Raw genomic sequence first — 24,910 nt, 5'->3', positions numbered from 1 at the left:
GGCAGCCACAGATCATAACGACCACCTATTTAGACACTGGATCGAAGCCGGGGTGATTAATGATACAATTCGGTGTATTGGTAACTTCACATAGAACTAACTCATTGTTGAGGGATTTTTTGCATCCCTCAATTCATCACAACATTGACGCTTCCAGTTCTGTAACAGCTCAACAGAGCAGTTGCCGCTTTTGCCCCTAAAAAAATAAATAAACGTAACCTACTTTACAACTATTTTCGTTGTACAAAGCACCAACAATAAAATAAACCAAAATGCAAACAAATAAACAAGCCTGTCTTCCATAAGTCTGCAATGCAATATGGCGGCTGGCTTATATTTACCTATTTATATTTACTTATATTTATATTTTATATGTACCAGGTCGATTTTGCATTGCCTGCTTCCTCTCCTCGATTCGCCGTAGTTCCTTGTTATGTCCTTCTAGCCATTCGGCACTTGCTAATGGTTCTTCAGCGTACAGCCCTTCTGGATCGTCATCGACAGTGGCGATAGTAGATTCAAGTTTTCCAAACTCTATCTCGTCGTGAGTATCACTTGACTCTGATGAAGACCATTCTTTGTCGTCTTCCGATAAAAACTCCCTGTCATTTGTGTTTTCCATGTAGGAGTTGAATAGCCCTTGTTGAAAGTTTGATGAAAGCAGTCTAATCGGTGTAAACACTGTTGGCTGTCCGGTTGTCAATACAAATGGTTCCGGTTGTGACATCACTAGTTACCAATCTTCAATTGCGTGGTCAACTTGATTGTAAAGTAAAGTTAAACATGAATGATAGTCAAAATGACATTTATTCATTCCCTCTGCAAGGGGAACAAGACTCATACAAATAGCTTGGGGAATTTAGTGATGCCAAAACACCATATTATTCTTTAACAAAATTCACTGCAGTCATGAAAAAACGTAAAACCAAGCTTCGTTTTGCATGGTAACTAAAAGTCAATTTTTTTTCATAGAAATAAAAAAAAATATTTTACCCCATACACTGTTAAAAAAAGTAGGGAAGGAAGGCCGGCTGTATAGACAGCATAAACAGGAACCATAAAAAAACCCACCCTTCGCTCTTCTTTAATTTTTATGTAATGTTTAAAAACGAGCAGGAGTGTTTATCAAGTTTATAAGGATGAGGCGCAGCCGAGTGGTTTTAGACCTGATAAAACACGTGCTGTGAGCTTTTTGAACAGCTTCAAAAATATTTCTGGAAAAGTGTGTCAATACAGTTCATGACAATTAAGCTTTTGTGACATTTGGAAATTAGCATATGAGAAAAACACCGCATACTAATGAGGAGTATTTTATCGTCTGATGATTGTGAAATTTGATCATATCACACCCGCACTTATCGACCTACATTGGCTCCCAGTAACATTCAGAGGTCAGTTTAAATTGCTCCTCCTTGTCTACAAGTCATCTACAAGTGTTTACGCAACCAAAGTCCTCCCTACATTAAAGATCTTTTGTCCCTGAAACCAGCTACTAATTATGCTTTTCGCTCGTCTACACAATCTCTTCTGTTCGTTCCAAAAGCCAACTGCTCTTAACTTGGGGATTGGGCCTTTGCTCATGCTGCACCTGTTTTATGAAACTCACTGCCACTAACCATAAGAACAAGTAGTAGCCTCGCCATTTTTAAAAAACAACTTACATGTAAAACATTTTTATTTAGGAAAACTTTTAGTTTATTTCAATAGTTTTAATGTTTAGTGCCTTTCAATATTTTAATTTTAAATTAGTGTAGATCGACTTTGACCTTTCCGAAAATGTAAGTGGCTATGATCATGATTTCCCCATTGCGAACCTTTTTGGGCGGCTGTGCCTAAAAGTGGGACGGGGACTCAGGGATGGGGGTGCATGCAGAGATGTGGGACGCAGGGACGTGACATCGGGTGCCCCTGACCACAAAGCAATTTCTCTTTGTGTTACCCATCTCGTCTGAAATGGTTAATTAAGTGCTGTAAAGATGCTGTTAGGCTGTAATAAACTTTTTACCTCTTGGCGTAACGCTGACAAATGCAAATGAATTTACGCAACTTTTTAATGCTAGCGTAAATAAAAGCTTATAAGCTGTATATGAACCTGTCTTATTTCGCTGTGGCTATATGACCCGCAGCCGGTTAAGATTTTTAATAGACAAAACTGAAAAGAAAAGTCTTAATCTTAGCTTTTTGCGATATTCTCCCAATAATTATAGTTTCAGTTCCTTTCAGGATTTGCCCCACTCAATTTTTGACTGCAATACATTAAGTTCCTGAATTTGTCAAGAAGATTAAGCCTGTTTTAAATTCATGAGATAAATCAATAGAATGGTAACAACAACCTTTTCTCTTCCATAATTAAATTTAACTTTGTGCTGAACTGTCAAACATTGACTGTGAATTCTTTGAGCTGGAATGAAAAACATTTCAGAATGACTTTCAAAATCTGTACACCATACTTCAAGGGGGTCTAGAAACCAGTTCCTTTCGGGATGGGTCTTGAACCTCAGTGAGCGCAAAAGTAAGTTTCTGCCTTTTGCCTCGGCCTTGCTTTACAACCACATCATGGGTAAGGAATCTGCAAACTCTTCCTGGTCTACACTCCCCATTTAGCTAAAAGACCATAGTTCCTTGAACATCTGTATATTGCACCACTGATTTTAACTCTCGAAAAGCTGTCACAGAGTCTTTGAGTAGAAACTACTCACAGTTGGGAAGCAAAGTTTTATTCATTTCTGTAAGTTTGGAATGATCATCATCATTTAAAGCAATCCTCTTGACTGGTGGCAAAGGAACAATTGTCTCACTCTGTTCTTCATTCAGCATTTCTCCAAGAGTGCCATTTTGAGTAGCAGTAGTAGAAAGTAAACACTGGAATTGTTTATGTTCACCAGGGAAGTCCATCATACGTAACTCAATATCCCGAAGAAATCTGCTCATCAGCTGAATACCTACAAGAAATATATATTTATTAAAAACTGTATCATTGTATAATGCAATTCCAGCGATTTGATTGGCTTAGCGGCTATGGTATATGAGCCATTACTTACACTTTTTCATTTAACATAGGATCTTTTTAATGTAAATTCTTCCATAGTTCGATAAAAATAAACATACTAGAACAAGTAACAATACAAGGTTTTTTTATTTATAAATAAAGTATTGTTTGAAATGAAATGAAGATGTCATCATGGCAGTTCTTTACTTTTTGTTGGGATAACATGCATATTGTCCTGGTAATTTTTTTTCTTTTGGGTGGGTTTTGTCAGGAATCCAAGAAATCAATAAAGGAATTAAAAAGTGTGTTCCACTCGGCAGTTTAAACACAGTTTGAGGATATACAAGCTTTGGTGTGGGTCCTCAGTAATTCACATAGGCTTCAGTATTCGATCATGAACACGTTTCATACTTCGCATGAGTCTTGTGTTCCAGTCGAACACCACAGGACACTTGAAGTATGTCGTTTACAATACTGTTAAAACCTAACGTATGTGTCAATTCAAACATAAACATGTTTCATACTTTGCATGACCCTTGTGTTCCAGTCGCACGCTTCGGAACACGTAGCATGTTGTCTGGCTGTACTACGCGGTAGTGTATATTACTAGATAAAACCCATTCTTGATGACACAAGACATTTTTGGCTGTGAAAAATAATTAATGGGACCTAACTTTCGTATTCTTAACATGCGATTCTCGAATTTTAGAGCATACTCGACGTATCCTTTAGTATTCGAAGACATTCAAGTCAGAAGTGGCGTTGTGGATCTCGTGTTCCAGTCGCAAACTCTCGAACAACTGAGAGGATTCGAAAATGTTCGAGTCATAAATGATCACTATATCTTTAAAGAACATCTATGTAACATTAATCTACCAAAACGTGGCCCGTATGATATATCGAACACTTTGAGTGTTCAATTTGAATACAGAAAAACAGGCCGGATTTTAATAGAATATTCCAGGTGTATTCAAGACAGCCATAATTGAATATGTCAGAACATTGCAATATACGTGGTGTGCGCCCATCCCGATTAGAGCGAATTCGGGCCCAAATATTTGGCTTTTCGCGCAGCGTAAGCAGTTTTTGAACAATTTGATATGAAGATACCAGTGTTTCTAAAGCTTTCTCAGTGTTTATCTTAGTCTGAACTCGAGAAATTAAAGAGAAAATGCCGTGACTTATCTGATTTAGGTCTCTGTTATGAGCATCAACCAAATAGGCAAAACCAAAAATGTACAGCTGGGCTACATTTAAATAGTTGCACAAAAGTTGATAAGTATCAATAGCCCTGTAACTCGAGTTATCCTCCTTGATGTTTAAGAGACTGTTTCTTTCAGCTATATACAATGAGGCTGCTTCTCGAGTCGACATTATCACGGATTCTTCAAGCTGAACAGCCACCTTAATCACTCCGTGTTTAATAGCTTTTTTGTGCATGTTTCTTCCATTTTTCAGTTGCTCCTGCAAGTGTTCAATGTTTTTGCGCATGGAACCAGTTACGTTCCCTCTCTGTAGCCTGCTCATTCCATCCTGAGTGGTTTGTGGTGGTGCTTCATCGTGGGCCTTATTTCGTACTCCGTGCTTTGTCCAACGCCTTCCGTCACATCTGTAGAACTCCTTGGATACGTCAGGAAAGGGCAATTTTGAACCCGAAGTTGAAAGTTGTGCTTCGCACAGTTGCTTCCTGCATTATTTTTAGGGATTTTTCTGTGGGTGGGCACGCCGTGCTGGGAAGGAATAGTGCTGTCAGCCAGCATTTTTTTTTGCTGTGGTTAGGCAGGCGCATCTCCTGAATAAATAGTAAAAGAGTAGAAACTCTGTAGATGCGTGACACTCAAGTATAAAATATATGAAAATAAACGTTAATAAAGTGTCAACTGAGTACATTAGTACAAACGTTTCGGGCTGAGCCCTTCATCAGTGTACCGAAAAAGGCACGTTGCACCATACAAAAAACCTAACCATTAACGTAGTGCGCACGTAAAAGAATCCTCATAAATTACATTTAAACCGTAACTGTAAAGCACTTGCGCGCGCATGTGGAATACGCGCGCAAGAAGAAGAAATAAAAATAAATATAAAAATAAATACAAGAAACTAAAAGAAATGAAAAGAAATTAAAATTAATGTTAAGTCCGCTTGGCCTAAGTGTGCCAAGCGTGAAGAAAAGCTTCATTTCCTGCCGCTTTCGATGGAGGTTGTTCCCCGTGCACTGCTTGACGCCGCAGACCATGACATCGTCTATCGAGTGGGAAGGTGGAGTTAAAGTGTTCAGCTACGGGAAGCCCAGGGGTTCGATTGCGAATACTGCGCAGGTGCTCACTGAAGCATTCCCGTATGCGCCTTCCAGTCTCTCTGATGTACATGCTGGTACAACGGCGGCAAGTGATACAGTACACAACATTCTCAGACTAACAGTTGAAACAGTCGCGGATGGTGTGTGCACTTTTGGGTCCATGAAGAACAGTCTGAGATGTTATGTACTGGCATGTCTGACAATGGGGACGACGGCAGGGAATGGATCCAGTAGCAGATGGCGTTGTAGGGCCATCAGTGGAATGCATGAGAATATCTCTGAGATTTCTGTCACGACGATATGAGATGAGGGGCGGCTCAGGGAAGATTCCACATGTTTCAGGATCTGTTCACAAGATGTTAAAATTGTCCAACAAGATCTTTTTGATTCCAGTGTTGAAAGGATGGTAGGTCAATACGAGAGGCACTCTGCTGTCAGTAGTTTCGCCAAGGCGTGTTGGGTTTAGAGCTGTGTCCCGCGAGATGGTTGCAAGCCTCTGTAGATCGTCGTTCAGGCGCTGCTCCGGATAGCCCTGTTTTGAGAAAAAGCTTCTCATTTCCTCCGCTTTGTTATTGAAGTCGTCGTCATTAGAACAGAACCGTCGGAGACGGAGAAACTGGCTGTAAGGGATTGCCTGTTTGCACTGTTGTGGGTGGAATGATGTGTGGTGGAGATAGTTATGTGTGTCAGTCTTGTTGTAGTATACCGACGTTTGTATCCCGCTGCCGTTAATAGACAACTTGATGTCAAGGAACGGCAGCTCCAGTTCAGTAATGGTAAATGTGAACTGGAGAGCTGGATGAAAATTACAGACGTAATTGATGAACTGCTCCAACTCCAGGCGATTGCACTGAGCAACCCCAACTACGTCATCAATGTAGCGCTTGTGTAACTGGGGAAGAAAGCCAGTGTAGTTTGCATAGATCTGTTCTTCGACGAACCCGACAAATAGACAAGCATAGATTGGACCCATCTTGGTACCCATGGCCACTCGACCAGTCTGACGATAGTGTTGGCCATTAAAAGAGAATGCGTTGAGAGTCAGCACAAGCTCAGCCAGATGGGTCAGTGTGTGCGTTGGTGGTTCCTTGTTGGTCCGTTGGTCCAGGAAATGAGCGAGAGCTTCAAGTCCACCATCATTAGGGATGACAGTATATAGGGACTTAATGTCCATGGTGGACAGAAAATGAGAACGAGCGTCCATATCATCAAAACTGAATAAATCAAAAACAAGAAGAGCGTGGTTGGTATCCTTGATATAAGTAGGAAGGTTTCTGACAAATGGAGCCATTACCTCGTCAAGGTACGCTGAAATGTTCTCTGTACGACAACTGCATGCAGAAACAATTGGACACCCAGGGTTACCCGGCTATCAGCTGGCAGGCCCTCTTTGGGAATGTTAGCATCAGCGTACAAGTTCTTTGCACAATTTTTGCTATGATGGGAAAGGTTTTCTTCACCAACTTTGGCGTCGGTGGGCAAGCTATTTCCAGGATGTTGTTGTGGTTAGGTATACTTTCCTCAGGAACACCAGGGCTGGTAGACAGCTGTGCAGGGATTTTGCTGTGGGTAGGTGGCTTTTTGTCAGGAATTTGCGCGTCGGTCAGAAGGTGTTTTTCGGGACTTCTGCCCTGGGCAGGTAGGCTTTCTGTAAGAACACTGGTGTCAAAAGACAGGTGCTTTCCAGGAATTGTGTTGTCAGTTAATACGTTCTGTGCAAGGACTCCAGAGTCGGAAGGCAGTCTCTTGAACGGATCAATTTTCTCAGCACATGTAAAGTCTTTACGATTCTTTCCTGTAGGATTCGTGTTGCTAGTACTTGAACGACTCAGAGGGCTGTCTTTAACAAGTGGTTCCTCCACATTGCTCCACTTTGGGAACAAGGTAATTGTTGGATCCAAATAACAGAGGCTCACCTCATCCTGTACAAGCCAACTCATTAGTACTACCCTTAGCAAACTTGATTTAGTTGAAATGTGTTTAATTCTTTTACAGAGTTCATAGTCAGTTTGTTCCAAAGTATACTTCCACGCGTTTTCATGTTTGCGAGCAAAAGCTGCCATGAAAATTGGACAAAGGCCACAAGCGTTTCCACAAGTTTGCAGGGGAAACCCCTGAAAACATCTGTTATTGCACTTGTTATGTGAACCAAGATTACTGGCGTGGTGCATTAATGTCGGCCTTAAGAGTCCACGTGGGCCCAAAGAGGATAAGTAACGAGGCTTCGTGTACAGCTTCCCATTCACATAAGAAAGAGTTTCAAAAAATGGTTTCATCACAGTAGAAAGGTTATTTGGCAAATTCCAGCCTAAACAATCTCCATAATATAGTTCAGAGAGGAATTAAAGACGAAATATGTCCAATGATTTCCACTGCCAACAGACACAGTTTCATTCCAGTTTCTCTCACGTTCAAAGCGTAGTGCGAATATTGCAGCCCATGTGGTATTTTCTTCTCTATTTCAGCCTTTAAATTTTGTTGGGCTCTGGTTGAATAACAAGCAGGCCTAAGTTTCAAAAGCCTTGCATTAAATAACAGTTTTATGGCTGTCTATTATCCCTACTCCTGGGACAGTCTTTAAACTCCTTGTCCTTTCATTAGCCTTTTACAGGTCTGACAGTGTCTTTTTCTCTTCCTTGATGACATGGCATTGGTTACACCCAGAGCCTCCATTTCCAAAACCTCAGCCACTGAAAGAAAAAAGGTAAAACAATGCTGGTTAGGTCTGTAGTGGGGAGGGGGGTTGGGGGGTCTGCCTTTCCCATTTCCTGTACCTTGTAGTTCCGGTCCCTTCCCCCTCCACTCCAATATGGTGGTATTCATGCAGGTAGTTTTGACCTAAACAATAGGCAGGACCTCTACCATGCTATCAAGTGTCATAATGTATAGAGACCACCAAATCATAATTTTCTTGGTTGTGAACACAACAATTGGAAATGGAGGTTATTACTCACATGGTGTAGTTGGGGGGATATTTTTGACAACCATTTCTTTTCCTTTCTACCTCTTATCCAGTGCAGTCTGTCTTGATTCCTTCTCAAGCATGGTGTTCGTGGGAAGAGGTGTTATTTCTTTGAGCTCTTTAACAGTATCGCCCAAACAATTGGATGTGTTGGAGGCTTGTAGGAAGGTCTGATGTACTTCTCAACATAGGCTAGGAAATATAGTGAACAGAAATATATGTGCTTTTTAGTTTGTGTTTCTGTTAGTGAAACAGAGCCAGAACAGTCAGATTTTTGAAGGACAAAGCCCAGTTACCATAATTTGGTTCAATCCTGACATCTCTCACGGAGGCTAATCCATTCGTAAACTTTGGGTAAATGAGTTTCACTTGGCTTGAACCAGCTAATTTCTTTTTAACATCTCGGACAAGATTGTAGTTGAAATGCAGGGCTGCAAGAATATGCCTAGAGGATCCAAAAGAAGAAAAAAAAGACAGCAAAATAATGTATATAATATAAATCAGTCAAGTATCAATCATCTGGGCTATCTTAGTCTGGTGACCGTCCAGGGATGTTATGGTGTCATTGAAGAGAATGTTGCATTCAAACTAAAATTAAGTGCTGCTGTTGCTTATTATTATTCAAAACAAAAATTTCCAACTAACCCTAACCTTTGAGCAATCTATGTGCCCATTGTATAACAAACCTGTTGCTTTGTGGGCGAATTGAACGAACCGCAGGAAATCTCACCTATAATATTAATATTATCGCTGACCACCTTTTCATGTCAAGTATTAGAATTTTTTTGAAACTCCTTGCATAAACTAACCTGCATAACATTCCAAAAAATGAAAAGGATATCATCTTGGGGCAGAAATGGTTCAGTACTGAATGAAAGCCCTCAAGGCAGCTTGTCTGGGCAATTGGAGAGGTCTGTTTGATGCCTTTAACTAGCCTGTTGTCAGTTGGGGCTGCAACATTTTCTCGTACACCACTGAATCTGAAAAAGTAATTTAGCAACATCACCAACTTGAGTACCTCTACATCTACATTTTTAAGTTGATAAAATCTTGTAAGACATCGCATCAACGGTAATAAAAGCTAAAATAAAATATATATGTATGTATGTATGTATGTAGGTAGGTAGGTAGGTAGGTAGGTAGGTAGGTAGGTAGGTAGGTAGGTAGGTAGGTAGTGTCGTGGTCAACACACTTTATTTGACGTTTCGCCTATTCAGGCTTCTTCAGTTGTGTGTGTTGAGATTAAAAATTCTTGGAATAAAAAAATCTCTATGAATAAGTGTTATATAGGGTAAAAATTTGAATACGATTGAAATAACAATAAAATTAATAGTGTAAGAAAAACAATAAAATTAATAGTGTAAGAAATAGGCACTACGCCTCTAGGGTATTACATAATAAAAAGAAGAAGAAATAATGAAGCAAAAAAATATATATATAATGTCGTAACAAAATCCCAAATCAAAGCCTTTGAACAAGGCACTTTCGAACTCACAATGCAAATGGGCATAACAGGATCCGAAAAGAAAGGCCTTTGAATGGTTAATAACAAAATCCTTATTATCACCCCCTGAATTCCAGCATTGTGTGGTCTACTCTCAGCCTTGTAACAAAATCCCTGATTGAGCCTTTGAACGATTATTTCAAAGAAATATCTAGAAAAGCTAAAAATCTTTGTCATCAAGTTAAAAGGAAGAACGCTTGTGGGTGATAAAAACAAGGTGTTAATTGTATCTAATTCTATTCCTAGAGTTGAACTCTGATCTTTTATTCAACCCGTGAGGTTGAAGGGTACAAAGTTGAGCACTCCAAAAAGCTTCTCTTGTAAGCAGGCGGTTGTCGAGGCTATTGTGATCACTGAAATTGCAAATTTGTTCGATGATAACGAAACCGAAATCAGACAGAACATGAGTTTCTTTGTTAAAGTGTATCGCAACTTCACAAGTGGTCTTCTTTGTGCTCATGGCTGACTTGTGTTTCCGAAATCTACCTTTAAACTCGTTGGTTGTAGAACCGACATACTGGACATTACATTTGTTACAAGTGATCAAATATATAACGATCTTAGATTTACAATGAAGTTGTTGTCTGATGGGATAGCTCCTGTATGTATGTATGTATGTATGTATGTATGTATGTATGTATGTATGTATGTATGTATGTATGTATGTATGTATGTATGTATGTATGTATGTATGTATGTATAAGTTGAATAAAAGTAAATATGTCAAATAACAAAAAATAGATGATAATTCAAAATTATAATTTACTATAATTTACTTCACTTATTTCACGTGCTTTCCTAAATTTAACTTAAAATCAGATAATGACTTTCAATTTACTAAGTCAGCGAGCAGTGAATTCCACTCGGTTATTGTTCTAGGAAAAAGGAAAACTTAAAGACGTCCTTAGAAACATTTGGCATTCTATACTTAAAAGCATGGCTTTTGCGTGTTCTTAATTCACTGTTTGGAGTACTGCAAAAGAATGTATTATCGTCACATAGCCTTTCCATCTCTACAGTGTCGCATGTCACACGTGCATTTTGGAGGCAAATTACCCAGGCTACACAGTGTACTCAGTGACTGCATTTACTATTCCCTAAACTATAAATAATTAAATAAATAAATAAATAAATAAATAAAAACAAATGCCTTATTAGGTAGAAACCACTTCCTAGGAGGAATGCTCTCTTGATGATGTCATTTATTGTAGAGTGGATTATCTAAGTTCTCATGTTTATTCACAATGTGGCTCAAGAATGACTTAAACGTTTTTTTCACAACCTTTAAGCTTGCCTATTTTGGTGAGAACCACTTCTAAAAGATATAAAGACAATATATTGGAATTACAAAGTCAGAACCAAATACAGGCTGGTCTGCAAAATGTATGACCAGTGGTAAAGAACAGCAAAATATGGTGTATGCGCCAAATTTGGCACTGTGGCCCATACTGTCATGTCTCCCATCTCCAGACATAATGAGGGACTTTCCCATGGCCTTTAGTTTCTCCAAGACTGTTGCTAGATACTTTTTCCAGTGGAGATATATGGCTGGAAAAAGTTTGTCGTAAGTTTGCAAGAAAAATAAGGACAGTTCAGCAAGGTGCAAGCTACACCCCTTCAGCATTCTGATTCTGATTCTAATAATAATAACTGGATATTACTTACACGCTGGTGTTGAAAGAAAGTGGATAGGCAAATACAAGCCAAGCCCATGTGACCAAAGATCTGGTTAACTTTTCTGGCAGAACCACCTGCCATCAGGATGAAAAAGCAAAGAAGAAGATTCCCATGTGGAATTTTAGTACCAGGCATGTATGGCTGGCTGACCCACACCTTCTCTTTCTGTGGACACTGGATTCTGGCACGTAGTGGTAACAACCACCATAGTTTCTACTTCTCTTGTTTCAACCATTGGATTATCAGGCTTACAGGAATGGCAAAACTGGAAAAGTAGGAGGAGCTTAGATAGGAAGACTATATGCTTTGGTTCGGTGCAGAGATTATCATCCTGTAACCTTAAAAACAAGCAAACAGCATAATGTCAAACACATATTCCTTTCATAGTCTTCCAATAATGGCAAGAGCATAATGATTTGAAGAAATTAATAATTTGTTGAGTGTAATCATCTAGTCGGGTGAGTGTACCGGTGATTCTAAAAATAACTTTTGTTGGTGACAGAGTCAATTTTGTAGAGTTATTTGTCGGGTTAGCTATGTTTCAGATTTACACTCACTCAGACGATCACACTCAACAAACTTCTGATACTCCTGGGTTCAAATCCTTTTACTACAATACTGAAACCTATATCTACTATTGTTACCTTGGAAGTTTGGCGTGAGTGTTGTCTTCATCGTCTGTCTCTGACTCTGACCCAGAGTCCTCGCTCTCTGTGTTTGGCTGGTAGTTGCCATCCTGCCAGGTGTCCTGATCATATTCAGGCTCTTCTTCTATGACATCAAACTCGCATGCATCGTCACCAGCATCTTCGTCAGCACAGTACTGGATGTCATCAACTGCAGTTTCACTCCTACATTAGTGGGCTGCTGATCATTGTTGAGAGTGGGCTGCTTCTCTGCTACAGGCATCTCATTACCATCACATTGAATACCTTTGTCAAGCAAAAAGAAACATTTTCTCACATCAGTCTTTTTATGGACTTTTGGAGGGGGAGGGGGAAGTGAGCCTGAGTTTATTACATATATTAAACTTCACCGGTGGAAACGTTAACTAGTTTCTTCATTGCAGCAGCATAGCAGCATATTTGTCCTTGAGAGTGATAATTTTGTTCCCCAACTGACGGATGTCGCCCTTCAATCTGGTGCAATCAACACATCCCTTAGTTTGAGTTGTAGCATCACTGGATATCACAACGGGTTCTTCGTTAAGTGCAAGTTCCATCGGTTCTTTGAGCATTTTGACGTCTATTGTTGGATCATGATCAACAACTTTGGGTTCTTCACTGGGGGCAGTTTGAGTGCACGAAAATCCCTTGAGATCTTCAGTACATGTAGAATTGGTCGATATCAACACCATCGCTTCCTTCAAAATCTACAGAAGTGCAACGAAATGTAAAGCGAATAAACATAGATAGTTTGTGAGTACGTGATGACAAATCAAAGAGAGTGTCGTAACGCAATCGATGATTTCTCGCATAAACAAAAATTATAATTGCTAACCTGGTAGTAGCCTCCCACGCAGTCGTTTTTAGGGGAATCGTATTACTTCCTCCCCACAAACGCCTGCTTACCCAAGCGCCACATTCCTTTCCGCCGCTAAGCCAATCACAGTGAACCTTCTAAAATTTGGAAGGTTGACCTTGACCTCAGAACGCCTCTCGCGGGAACAGTGAAAAACATCACAACGGAGAAAGAACTTGACCGAGCTTACGTGAGCTTTTAGCACCGTGTGCCCTACGTTCAAAATTTCTCGCGTAAATGCCTGTCAACTGACTGCAATAAAAAAATTCGTGACGGGAAATAGCGGTATTTTCGTCAATTTGCCTACTGGTTACGCAAAGTCGCTTTAATATTTATCAAGCTTTGCCTTCAATCTTGTCGACCTTGTCGGTGTGGAAGAAACCGAAATATTACCCGATATGTCGGTAAACTTTAAAGATTTTGCAGTTGAAACTCGCTTTGTTGTTGTAATTTGTTCGGGGGCATGTGCGACATTTTCCACAAGGACCACAAGTTGAACGGCTCTTTGTCGTTTAACTTTCCGTTTAATAGTCTTTCGTGGACTGATAAATACTGCAGATCTCCCCTTGATACCTTCTACATTCTTCTTTGCTTTCTCGAATCTAGTTAGTCTGTCGTAGCACTTCGTACAAACAAACAAATCTGCTCCAGAGTTTCCGCACCCGTAAGAGGCGATATCTTCACCGATTGTCAACTCGATCAGGCGGGGAAGATCGATTCGGCACTTTCCCGAAGATTTTGACTCTCCCAGCAGTGTCAAAACGTCGCACAAGAAGCGCTTGTATTCACATTCGATATTTGTTTTGGTGTTTTAACCATGACCAGCCATTCCAGAAGTGAAAAAATATATATATTCCAACTTAACTCCCGCATCTCTCAAGACGCTAACAGCGACTGTAGACACTGTACAAAGCTCGCAGGAAACGGAAGCGACCATTGTAACCAAAAACCAGAAATTTGATTTGATGTCATTAAACAATGCCTCAATGGTGATTGGCTAGGGTGCTTGGGGAGTAAACAATGGGAAAGGAATGTGGCGCTTGGGTAAGCAGGCGTTTGTGGGGAGGAGGAAATACGATTCCCCTCAAAACGACTGCGTGGGAGGCTAACCTGGTAGCGGCTTTGATGTGACAACTCCTCTTCTTCTCCCCACGTATTGCGGTGAAATTTGGGAACAGGAAGAATGCCAAGTTCATCTTTTACATTTTTCCGCTGGTATTTAACATTGCCAAATGAAAGTCGCTTGATGAAATCCTCAGGAGAGAAGTGACATGAGCAAAATTTCGGATGAAGCACTTGGCTCCATTTTGCCGCGCCTTAACTTTATGAAGTCAACCCACTTCTTCCTTCTGGCTTTAGCTTCTTTTCGATCGTCGCCATAATACGGTTTGAACACCCAGCAACAACACACGTTTCGGACCAAGCTTATCAATTTGACATTGCCAGAAGATTTGGCAGTCCTGGTTATGACGTCACAACCAGGACTAAGGTTCAGTCTCTTTTTGAGGTTATTGCGCGGTCAATTAGACTGCGTGGTCAATTTGATTGAGGCCTTGACAAAAACCGACTCCTATGCCTTTACACAAGTTCACTGGTGGACAAGGGAATTGTAGGTCCAATAGTGGGTGCAATTCGCTTGGGATCATTGAGTGACATTTCCATGAAATCTTGCATGTACCCAGAATCATTCTTACGCATCTTGAAAATTTTAGCCATAAACATAGGAATGTACGAATAGTCCTTGTCTTCCTTCAGTCCAACAGCATCCCAGTGTTTTGTGCGTTGCTTGTATTTCCTGGAATATTTGTGTACCCCTGACTCATCGGCAAGTCTATTACGTGGGTGGGGGGTAAGTTCTATTTTGTATGGATCGATGATGTACGTTTTATTATTTCATGGGGCAAGCTATGGGGATCTGCGATCCACGAACCAAAGAAACTAATCCTGCTTTATGCTGTGAGAACGTCAACATTATTGAGTTGAGCGATGTTCAACAAACACATAAAAGTAATCCAAACTGTGGCATTTGTTTATTGTATTCCTTTTTTGAGACTCGTAAGATCTAACACCTGACACTGCAGAGCATGCGAGTATTTGCTTGGATCGACTAAATGATACGAATTTGTTACATATGTGCAAAAATGTAATATTGAAATCAAAACATTCATTCGACGAAAAAGTTGGTCAAAGGTCACATAACTTGGGCATTAAACCTTCTAACTTTGTTGAACCAACAAATGTTGCACAACATAAAGCCAGCACTTGCTATCACTATATCCACAAGCAATTCTTCTTTTGAGTTATTAATTGTCTACTGTTATACTGGTTTTGATTCTGCAAACTGTAACAAAACTGGAACTGTATATATACAAATAAACTAAATTAACTTTCCCTGGTTAATCATTTGTCGTACTGGCTTTCAAAAAACCTAGACCGTGAGCGGTCGTCCTTTGTTCCTCAGAGCCAAGCAGGGCTCATGAAAAGTTAAAATTATGCAAATTACTGGCATAAAATTAGGAGAGATTACCCATTTCAGCAAAATGGAAATTCCGATTGGCCGGCTACTTGTCAATCTGTCAACAATTCTGTCAAAAAAGTAGGGTAATCGGAAGGAAACATCGGGGTACTAGGCTGATGATATAAAAACTAACAGTCTTCCCAGTTTCGGTATAACAAACCCTGTTTAAAATTGGGGTGGGTGGAATTAAAGGTAACGGGAAGAGTTAGATTTAGACCACCCTCACCCCACACCCCTCTACCCCCCGCCTCCCCCCCATCCTCCCCATCTACTCCCCTCTTGTCTCTCGGAAACGTCTTAAGTATCAAATTTACCTATTGAAGTCTCCGGAAACAGTCTATTTGTAGTTAAATAGTGACTTTGTGATCAAATGATGTCATTATGACGGCAGTATAATTGTTTGATGTATTCTCACTCGTGGTCACTCATGTGTACTTTTGGACACAATCCAAAAACAATACACACAAAAGTGACCAAAACTGGCCTTAAAGAGTATCATAGAGAAACAAAGCAAAGAGACGACGCTTATCCCTTGAAGGGATTTTTGGCGTTAGATGGTACATTGGCTTCTTTGTTTGAATCCATCTGGCCCTCCGAACAACCATCACTCTCGCTGTATAACTCCTGTTGTGAGACATGCTCATTTTCTCTGTAACCACGGTCGTTCTGAGATTTGACTCTGTGATCTTGCTGCTCTTCTGAACTGCTGTCATCATTGTGTTCGTTGCAACACTCACCTTGCGGTGAGTCGCCAACATCAACGCCCCATGAACCGTCGTTGCTGTCATCATTACAACTTCCAGGGAGAGAGAATTATATGACAGATTTTTTTTTATTTGCTTGATCAAATCTTCATGTTGTTCTCGTATGAAAATCGAAAAAATAAATTCGTAAATGGAAGTCGAAAACACTGACCCCGAGCTAAGTATTCGGCGGTGTCCTCGATGCATCGCAAAGAAGATTTCACTCGCACGTTTTCTTTCAACCAACAGTGCTATCAGGAGCGACTGAAGCATGATGAAATTGGTGTTTTGCCCGTTCCTCGATTTTATCGACCAAAGGTTGAGCAAGAATATTCAACTAGAGATCGTCGTTTGCATCGCCGTTCGATAAGATTTCTCACCTCTCATAGTTGAATTATGAGCACTTGATCAAAGTTTATAAATGTTCTGCTTTCGATTAACCTTAACTCATGGAAGTTCAGTATGAATAAGAGTACATATTAATTCTCACATAAGTGTAAGTTTGACTTTATGCGCGTGGTTTATTACACCTTTGTTATTCTTGCTACCCTTACTATTGTAGTGATTATGTCATGCCGGTTGGTAGAGCTTCATTTTTGCATAATTCTTTTTTTGTTTTCTTTTCTGTACAGCTTGTCATTTGCAATGGAACTTTTATAGCATATGTGAAGAAGCAGCCTTCACACAGTCTTTAAAGGATGAGTAGAGATTCATGGGTTCACTTTTAGAATGAAGAATGTGTTGGATTTGAAGATAATAAATGATAATGTGATGTCAATTTCAACTTGGTTGAAAACTTACAGAACATTGGAAAAGTTTTATTCTTGTAGTAATAAAGACCTTTAATTCGACTATGGAGGTGAGATAAATCTTACCGAACGGCGATGCAAACAACGATCTCTAGTTGAATATTCTTGCTCAACCTTCGGTCAATAAAATCGAGGAACAGGCAAAACACCAATTTCAACACGCTTCAGTCGCTCCTGATAGCACTGTTGGTTGAAAGAATACGTGCGAGTGAAATCTTTGCGATGCATCGAGCACACCACCAAATACTTGCTTGGGGTCCAGTGTTTTCAGTCGACTTCCATTCACGAATGAAATCCATTTTCGTCTCCTTTTCACGGCTTCCGATCTTGTATCACCGTAGAAGGGAATTTGGTGGATGTGAATCCCCTTTTTCTCGTCTTTCTTGTTGCTACAGTCGTACACAACACACCGCAACACCACGATTTCTTCCTTTGCACAACAAAAACACTAAAACCCGCGAAAGCAGCGTTCTTGCATTCACGTCACAGGTCCACTATCCCCAGTTTCCCACCTTGCGCGGTTTTGTACACAACCGGAAGTAAAATTACGTATTTGTCCGCCTCAAACGAAGGGAAGAAAAATCGATAGCGAATTTATTTTTCCGATTTTCATATGAGAACAACATGAAGATTCAATCAAGCAAATAAAAAAAAAATCCGTCATACCGCTTTAACAAGATATACAATGGGATAGAGTAGCTTACATCTAACATTCTTCAAAAAAATCAGTACCCTCCTCAGATAAATGTAACGGTAGTTTGTATCCTTGTCATATCTTGCCGACAGAGTTTATCTCGAAAGCGTCAAGCAGGCGCGTAACCAAAGAGTAACATGAGAGTTTGTCAAATTATACGTGACATTTCGATGATCGACTTTTGAGCAGAATTTGCCTAAAACTGCCCCCAGAAGTTAAAGGGAAAATGGAAACAAAGAAAACCCACAGAGGTATGGTTTCGTAAACTTAAGTTTCATTTCTGTTTCTTTTTCTAACGAAAACAGAGATTAATTTCGCCTGAATTTCAGGTCCATACGAACTCTTATATTACGCGTTCATTACACGTGGTACAACACCGGATAAAAAATGAACATACAGCCAAACCTGTGTTAAGCGGACACCCTCTGGACCCTTCCAAGTGTCCGCTTATTACAGGTTGTCCGCTGAAAACAGGTTCACTTAGAATTCGTCTTAAAAGGGTTATATTAATATTCCTCAGTATTAAATGGCCTTGAAAGGGCCAAATACCATTCTCGTGAACGCATACGATAACTGTGGAATGCCATATTTCAATAAGCAATGGCAATAAAGTATCGCATGCGGGATCACGCTTCGTAGGACTGCCCAGACTGCTTTCTCGAAGTTTAAGGTGATTTGCTGGACTGCCGGGGCTGAAGGGAGGATCTCAAGAAGGTGTTTCAGTACCTTGCAATAATCACTCTTTCTCCGTCCGGACATTAACACGAACAAGAGGGGCACTCGTTTGGCATGGTCGTCCTTCCTGACAAAGGCATTTACGGTCAGCAGCTAGTTAAACGGATGCCTGCACTGCTTAAAGGTCCCGTCGATATACCACGCTTTGGCCTGGGCAAGGTACTCTAGTTGAAGTTTGAAGTTTATTTGCCTTTCTTTCTAATATATTGACAATTAATTGAGTGGTTAATGTATGGCGAGGTGACCTCTAGAAACCACCAGGCTTATAGTTGAGGCCACCTCGTACCTAAAAGTTGCTGGTCGGTTGCAAAGAGAAGATGTCTATGATCGCGTACTCGTACGTCTCTGCGCAGGAACCCGTCAGGAATATTCTCCTCGTCTAATTCGAAGTCTAGGTCCGTGGGGTCCTTTGGCCTCAGTCGCTGCCGGTGTCGGTTGGCTACTCTCGCTATGTACTCAGACCGTGGTAAGCATGCGCAGGGGACGTCTTCCAAGTCTTCTAATAGTACCTCTTCAAAGATAGCGGACGCTGGTCGGAAGGTATTGGCGACAGCTCTGGCTTTGACTTTCACCGTGATATTGGCTGCTAATGCTGCTCCAACTTCTGCAGGGTGGTTGTGGGCGTTGGAACTGATCTGGAAAACACCATTTGTGCGCTCTATCACACTTGCTTTGCAAGGGTTCTCCTGAAAAAAAAAAAAAGAAAAAAATTCAATTAGTCCTTGTAATGGGATTCAAGTAATTGATGAAATAATTTATCACCAATAAAAACTGTATTTACCTTGGGTCTTCTGGTGCACACCCAGTCAGTGGCGGTGGCTCGACAACGTTTAATGCCGTAGCTGTAACCTCTGCTATCAACCAGTTTGGCTTTCCCTTTTGAAGTGGAGTCGCTGATGATCTTAAAGGTGATTTCAAATGCTGAGCTGGACAGGTCTCTCCGGCGGGTGGTTTGACAATGGATGATTCATCGAGAGCGGGATCTTTGACAGGGTCAGCTGCAGGTAGGTCGGATGCGATGTCGACAGACTGAACGTAAGGAGTGCTTTCAGCAAGAGGGATCGGCTCAGCAAAGTCGCATGTTGAACAGCACCAGTCAATTGAAGTACTGTTTTTGACTGCATCGCGGTAATCAGACTAGCATACTCCGGTGCCATACTTGCGGTGTTGCCAACAGAGACAACCGTCACACTGGAGACCTTCTTGACGGGCTCTGACTGGCTGTTTGCAAGAAATATACTTCGTTGACATAACGGAATAACTCGGAATGAACAGATTGACTTTGACTTGTTGTTGTTGCTGATTAAGCTGATATGAATAACCCTCAATAAAGTGCCCCTTTTATACGCTTCCCCAGGATCAAAATTTTCATTTCGAATAAAACTCTCGATTGGATTGGATAAATCCTTTATCTAACAAGCAATAGCCATGAAGTGAAGTATTAATGAATTAAAATTCTCGCCTCGAATTAACATACTTCACACGTTGTTTTGTTTAAGTTCACACATTACGCGTGGGCGCGTGGGCTTAAAGCGTGCGAGGTTGTATTTAGACTGACGTTCTTCTTAGTTCACGCTGGCTACTACAGAAATGTTTTCTGTTGGGAGGGAGAAGTGGGTGGGCGCATATTAACATTATTGAATAAATACGGTATTTTAGTGCTAACGAATATAAACATACGTGCAATTTGTACTTTATAGTGTTCGCCACATTGCACGTGGGTTTACTGTGTAGGGGCCGTAAGGGTGCGAGAAAAAAAATAAATGTAAGCTGCTAATTCGGGAAACTGGATCGAAATCCACCAATCACAGTGCACAAACCCGACCCCGATTAGCCAAACGTTGTTGATTTGTTAGAGGTCCACAGAAGTGATTGATGGCAGTGAAAGCGTAAAGGTTGGTTGAATCTTGAACTCTTGAACAAATCATAATTGCGATGAAATCAAAGCAGATACTCTTACTCGTCGTTCTGATCAATCATATAAACGGTACTCAGAACTTTCACTCGAATAACACTCGTGGAGTGACAACCTAGACTCGATCTATCATGTAAACAGTTCATCGCCTTGATCGATCGTATGAGCAGTATTCGGTCATGTTTGTAGTATCGATCCTGTGAGCAGTCTGATCTTTCTGATCGTTTACGTGACCAACTGAACTTACATTCGTGGAGTGATCTATGAACTATTGAAATATTTTTTATCTGACCATTTCTTAGTGGAACGATCTGACTTTATTGTGGAACAATCTGACTTTTCTGTGGAACGATCTGACTTTCCTGTGGAACGGTCTGACTTGGAACGATCTGACCATGGAACGAACTGACCGGATACCTACCATAGCGGACTGTCTACGCGCCAAAACAATGAAGCAAAGCAAAAATCAAAAAACATTTGCCACGTACATAAGCTTATTAACATGTAACTTTTGCAGTGACAAATTCTATAAAATAGGTGCAGTTTGTCACGTTATGCCTTGTACATTACATGATGCAGAAAATAAATCAAATAAGCATACGTATATCCATGTATATCACGAATTGACAGATTTTTAATTGAGAGGAACTCACCTTTCCCATGGCTTCCGCAGTCCTTCTTTGCAGGAGATTCTAAATCTTCCATCAATAATGAAATCCCTTCAACACTAAGATAAAGAGAAACAAAATGTTAACAGGTACCAATGTGTTCACTGAAATGCGCCGCGGGACGAAAGCTACAAATTCGAAATTCTAAGCAAACATCCGGACTACCCGTTTGGTTCCCAAGGTATTTTTACAGCACTACACGTGTGGATCATTATTAAGCGATAATTATTAAGCTGTTATGACTGCGAGACGTCTGGTTAGACTGACACCATAAGATTAAAAGTAGCCAAATCGAAAATCAAACATTACGTATTTTATGTGCCGGTACAAACAGTTCAGAAAGCTAGGCCTGAGGAGCAATATTATAATGGCGACGGACTTGAGGTTAGATGCTTTAGGCATTTATATTTAAGGTTTTTTTATTCTGACCGCAAAACTGAAAATAAAAAGCAAAGCATTCCACGTACCTTTCGTCTGAATCCTCCTCCCAATCCATGTTACTGATGTTATTAAACGAAGACAAAACATATGGTACCTTCGAGGGACTATGATAACACAGCTTGCCTCACGGCGAAGTGTAGTGAAGATTTCATTCCAGTTGGCCAGCGGAATGCGCGCAAAGAAACGTTTGCGCGGGAACTCAGCTATAACAGAACCCCCACCCCCTACTCCTACTAATAAATAACGAAAAACTATATAATCGCCCCGTGGGGATCAAAATAGGAATTTGACAGTAATAGGACGAATTTATTTTTTGGAATTTTTTTTTATGAAATTAACCACCTTGGGCTGACACCTTGCCGTGGTGGTGAAGCTTGTGTGTCTCAATGACCCAGAGAGCTGTCCCGGTGGGGACTGTGGTCCCTGGCAGGTCTAACCATGCCGGATTAGTCGAAAGGTAGAGGCCAGACGAAGAACAGCCCCTGCTCCTCCAGGTTGGGGGTTAAGTGGCAGGCTGTTAACGCGCTCCCAGAAAAAATTATTTATTACAGAAACCGAAACTAGAACTACCACTGCACCCTATCGGGAAGCAGGTGTAAAAGATGTAAACACCCGGTTGGAACAATGTGCGAAGCAGTGAATGACACATAAACCGCCGACGAAATTGCTGTCGCCAAAAGCGTGTGAACTACCGGTAGGCCATGGCCTACCCTACGTTTCGTCCCAACCTGACCAGCATCAACCTTGTAATACCATGATGTAATTAAGTACATAGGTTACCAGAATTGAGAACATGATCATCAATAATGCACTGTTTTGGTATTGAATGATTATAAAGTATTTTTTCCACAACAAAAGGCCAATGGATGAGAACCGAGGATTTCCCAAGGTCAAGGTCACGATATTTACAGGCAGCTACCTTGGAAATCAAATATCGTATTAAAGGGTTTGAAAAAGGTATTGATGAAAGGTGAGTTGGGGTCAAATTATGTGTTATTTTTGAAAATTGAAAATGAGTGAGTTGAGCTTGTATTCGAGACAAATATGGGGGAGTTGGGGGGGGGGGCAAAAGGGGCACATGTCTGAAGAGTGTGCTTATACCCTCATATTGCCTACTACTAATATGACCACTGGGGTGCTTTTAAAAAAAATGTGGTCGTATTGAATGGGGTGGTCGGATCACCGAGGTTTTGTAACTAGAAGACAATTACTTAATAACCTTTTTTTTTTTTAAATAAAATTTTGGAACAATAAGGTGGTCATATTAACAGGGAGGTCAAAATAACTCCTCCATAATAACTCCCAAGCATGAGTAAAAACAACTCTCCTTGTAGAGTTAAAGTTACTCCATAAAGGTGAGTTATGTTAACTCTTCTTACAGAGTTAAATTAACTTTTCCCAAGTAACTCTCTAAAGTGAGTTATTTTAACTCTCCTTGCAGGGTTAAAATAACTCCTGTAAAAGTTTAACTCTTTTTAGGAGTTTCAGTTCACTCCCTTTGGGAGTTATAGTAACTCTAAAAAAAGTAACTCCATTATAGGAGTTAAATTACAATGGGACCAGGAAAACCGTGAACACCTAAAATATGTCAGGAATGCTTATTATTTTTAAGCCAATCATGTTTGAGGACTTCACACGCCAAAACCGCAATTTAAATAACCGTTACTAGTCGCGCTTAATCGAAATGAAAAGAGTCGAAAAGGCCAATATTACGGGCGCTCGTGCAACGACAATTTCCACTACCAGTAGTGCTAGAATGCCTATTTCTAGATCATTCAGTAATAGACGATTGCATCCCTATTTGTGACCCTAAAGCACGTTCGACTTCGTCGACTGATTAAAGGAGACTTGCAGCCGGCAAACTGTTACGTTCTTTCAGCTCACTTTCGTAGAAAAATGGCAAACAAAGGAACACGAACATTTCTTACAGTTAAGGCTTAAAAAAAATATCGGCTGACTGTTGAGTTGTGATAAGTTCATCGTTCAATAAATCGTTCATGATTTTTATTGAAATTATTTGTTTTATTTCAGAGTAGTAGATAATACAGGTATTAGCGACGGCGCCACATGTTGAAAGCAACAATTCCTTCAGAGCGTCAGTGATCGGTGAAAGGACACATACATGCACTGTTCTGTTTCTTTATGAGTAGTCTGAGAGCTTAAACGACCAGAATTAGCTCAAATTAAATCAATTACCCTGAAAATCTGAAGCCGACACAATTCTTGCCGCGCAAAGAACAGTAAACACTTTGCAGTTTGGCAAGTGGATTTCGGACGCGTGATTGGACAGAAATAACATTTCTGACATATTTCAGGTGTTCCCGTTTTCCTGGTCGCACTGTAACTCCTCCAACAGCAAAATAACTCCCTTTTGGAGTTCTAATAACTCCCAAAAAAGTAACTCCACCTTAAGGAGTTAATTAACTCTATTAAGGGAGTTATAATAACTCCTTAAAAGTTAATGTGTACTAGTAGACTTGCAAAGTGTAACGTAACTGTAAAATAATTTTTACAAGTGCTAGAAATTTACAGTGCTACTAATTGAACTGTATACCAGGAGTAAAGCTCCAAATGAAAAGCCAAGTTCTGATGAGAAAACAAGGAAAAAATTCTTTGTTTACTTTTAGTTAAGAAATGCATCACTTTATCATTGAGGTGCGATATTAAAGTCATAGAGCACTATTGATTCTAAGAGCGCTGGACAAGCGAGAAGTGGAACTACACTGTCCATGTGCAATCGACCACGCATACACTGATCTCGAAATAACTTTATGAAAAATGAACTCATTTCTTTTATCCTGGACATATTTCGATTGTCGTTTCCTTTCTTTCACGTGCACCATAAAGCAACTCAACAAATGAATTTTGATTTATAGTCGACTCAACTGAAACAGCATACATCAAAGACATGGGAAATGTTACAGTCATTTTAAATGTTGTGCTTTGCACACCCGGTGTTCATTAACAAAGCGTACTGTTACACTATATTAAATCCCCATGTACCTTTCTCCGTTAGGAGTGTAGTGAATTCTTCTGAGAGTTCGCTGAGGGAGTGGTATGTGTATGGTAGCTCCACAAGAGGCCCGCAAGTATGGACGATGGGTCTGCGAGCAAACCCATCCATTGACGTAAACGACACTGCTATGCTGTCTGGCAAGATGTCACTTCCAGTGGTGTACTTTAAGAAGGTGCCCAGCATAGGTGCATCTGACGAACGGATGAATTTCTTTAGGAAATCCAGGGATTGCCTCTCTGCATCATTGCTCGGATTGCACTCAATTGACCTCACAACTTTCCTGGTTGTTGGTTGTTTGGCGGTGCGCTCTGGGGTTGTGAAAGGTTCATACTTCTTGAGTTCAATCAAAATAGGTGCCCAGCATTGACCTATATATCGAGGTCTCTGGATCAACTCTTGGTGTGCCAATTCATAAAGGA

General features: G+C 40.5%; 4 pseudogenes across 2 annotated transcripts; all 4 read right to left on the bottom strand.

The window, feature by feature from the left end:
- Positions 1–3,110: 3,110 nt before the first annotated feature.
- LOC146465556 (uncharacterized) lies at positions 3,111–6,325 on the bottom strand (annotated as a pseudogene).
- A 1,185-nt stretch (positions 6,326–7,510) lies between these two features.
- On the bottom strand, positions 7,511–9,253 carry LOC146465555 (uncharacterized; annotated as a pseudogene). Its single transcript, XR_014868340.1, has 4 exons — positions 9,060–9,253; positions 8,547–8,695; positions 8,243–8,431; positions 7,511–7,978 (listed from the first exon to the last, which is right to left on the bottom strand). The product of XR_014868340.1 is annotated as an uncharacterized LOC146465555 (transcript).
- Positions 9,254–11,069: 1,816 nt separating this feature from the next.
- Positions 11,070–12,820, bottom strand: LOC146465554 (uncharacterized; annotated as a pseudogene). Its single transcript, XR_014868339.1, has 4 exons — positions 12,502–12,820; positions 12,076–12,389; positions 11,421–11,769; positions 11,070–11,319 (listed from the first exon to the last, which is right to left on the bottom strand). The product of XR_014868339.1 is annotated as an uncharacterized LOC146465554 (transcript).
- A 3,175-nt stretch (positions 12,821–15,995) lies between these two features.
- On the bottom strand, positions 15,996–21,530 carry LOC146465553 (uncharacterized; annotated as a pseudogene).
- Positions 21,531–24,910: the final 3,380 nt, after the last annotated feature.

The sequence above is a fragment of the Pavona decussata genome, unplaced genomic scaffold, assembly GCF_977016875.1.
Source record: "Pavona decussata unplaced genomic scaffold, jaPavDecu1.1 SCAFFOLD_156, whole genome shotgun sequence".
In the NCBI taxonomy this organism is placed as follows: domain Eukaryota; kingdom Metazoa; phylum Cnidaria; class Anthozoa; order Scleractinia; family Agariciidae; genus Pavona; species Pavona decussata.
This window is presented reverse-complemented; position numbering and strand designations above follow the sequence as displayed.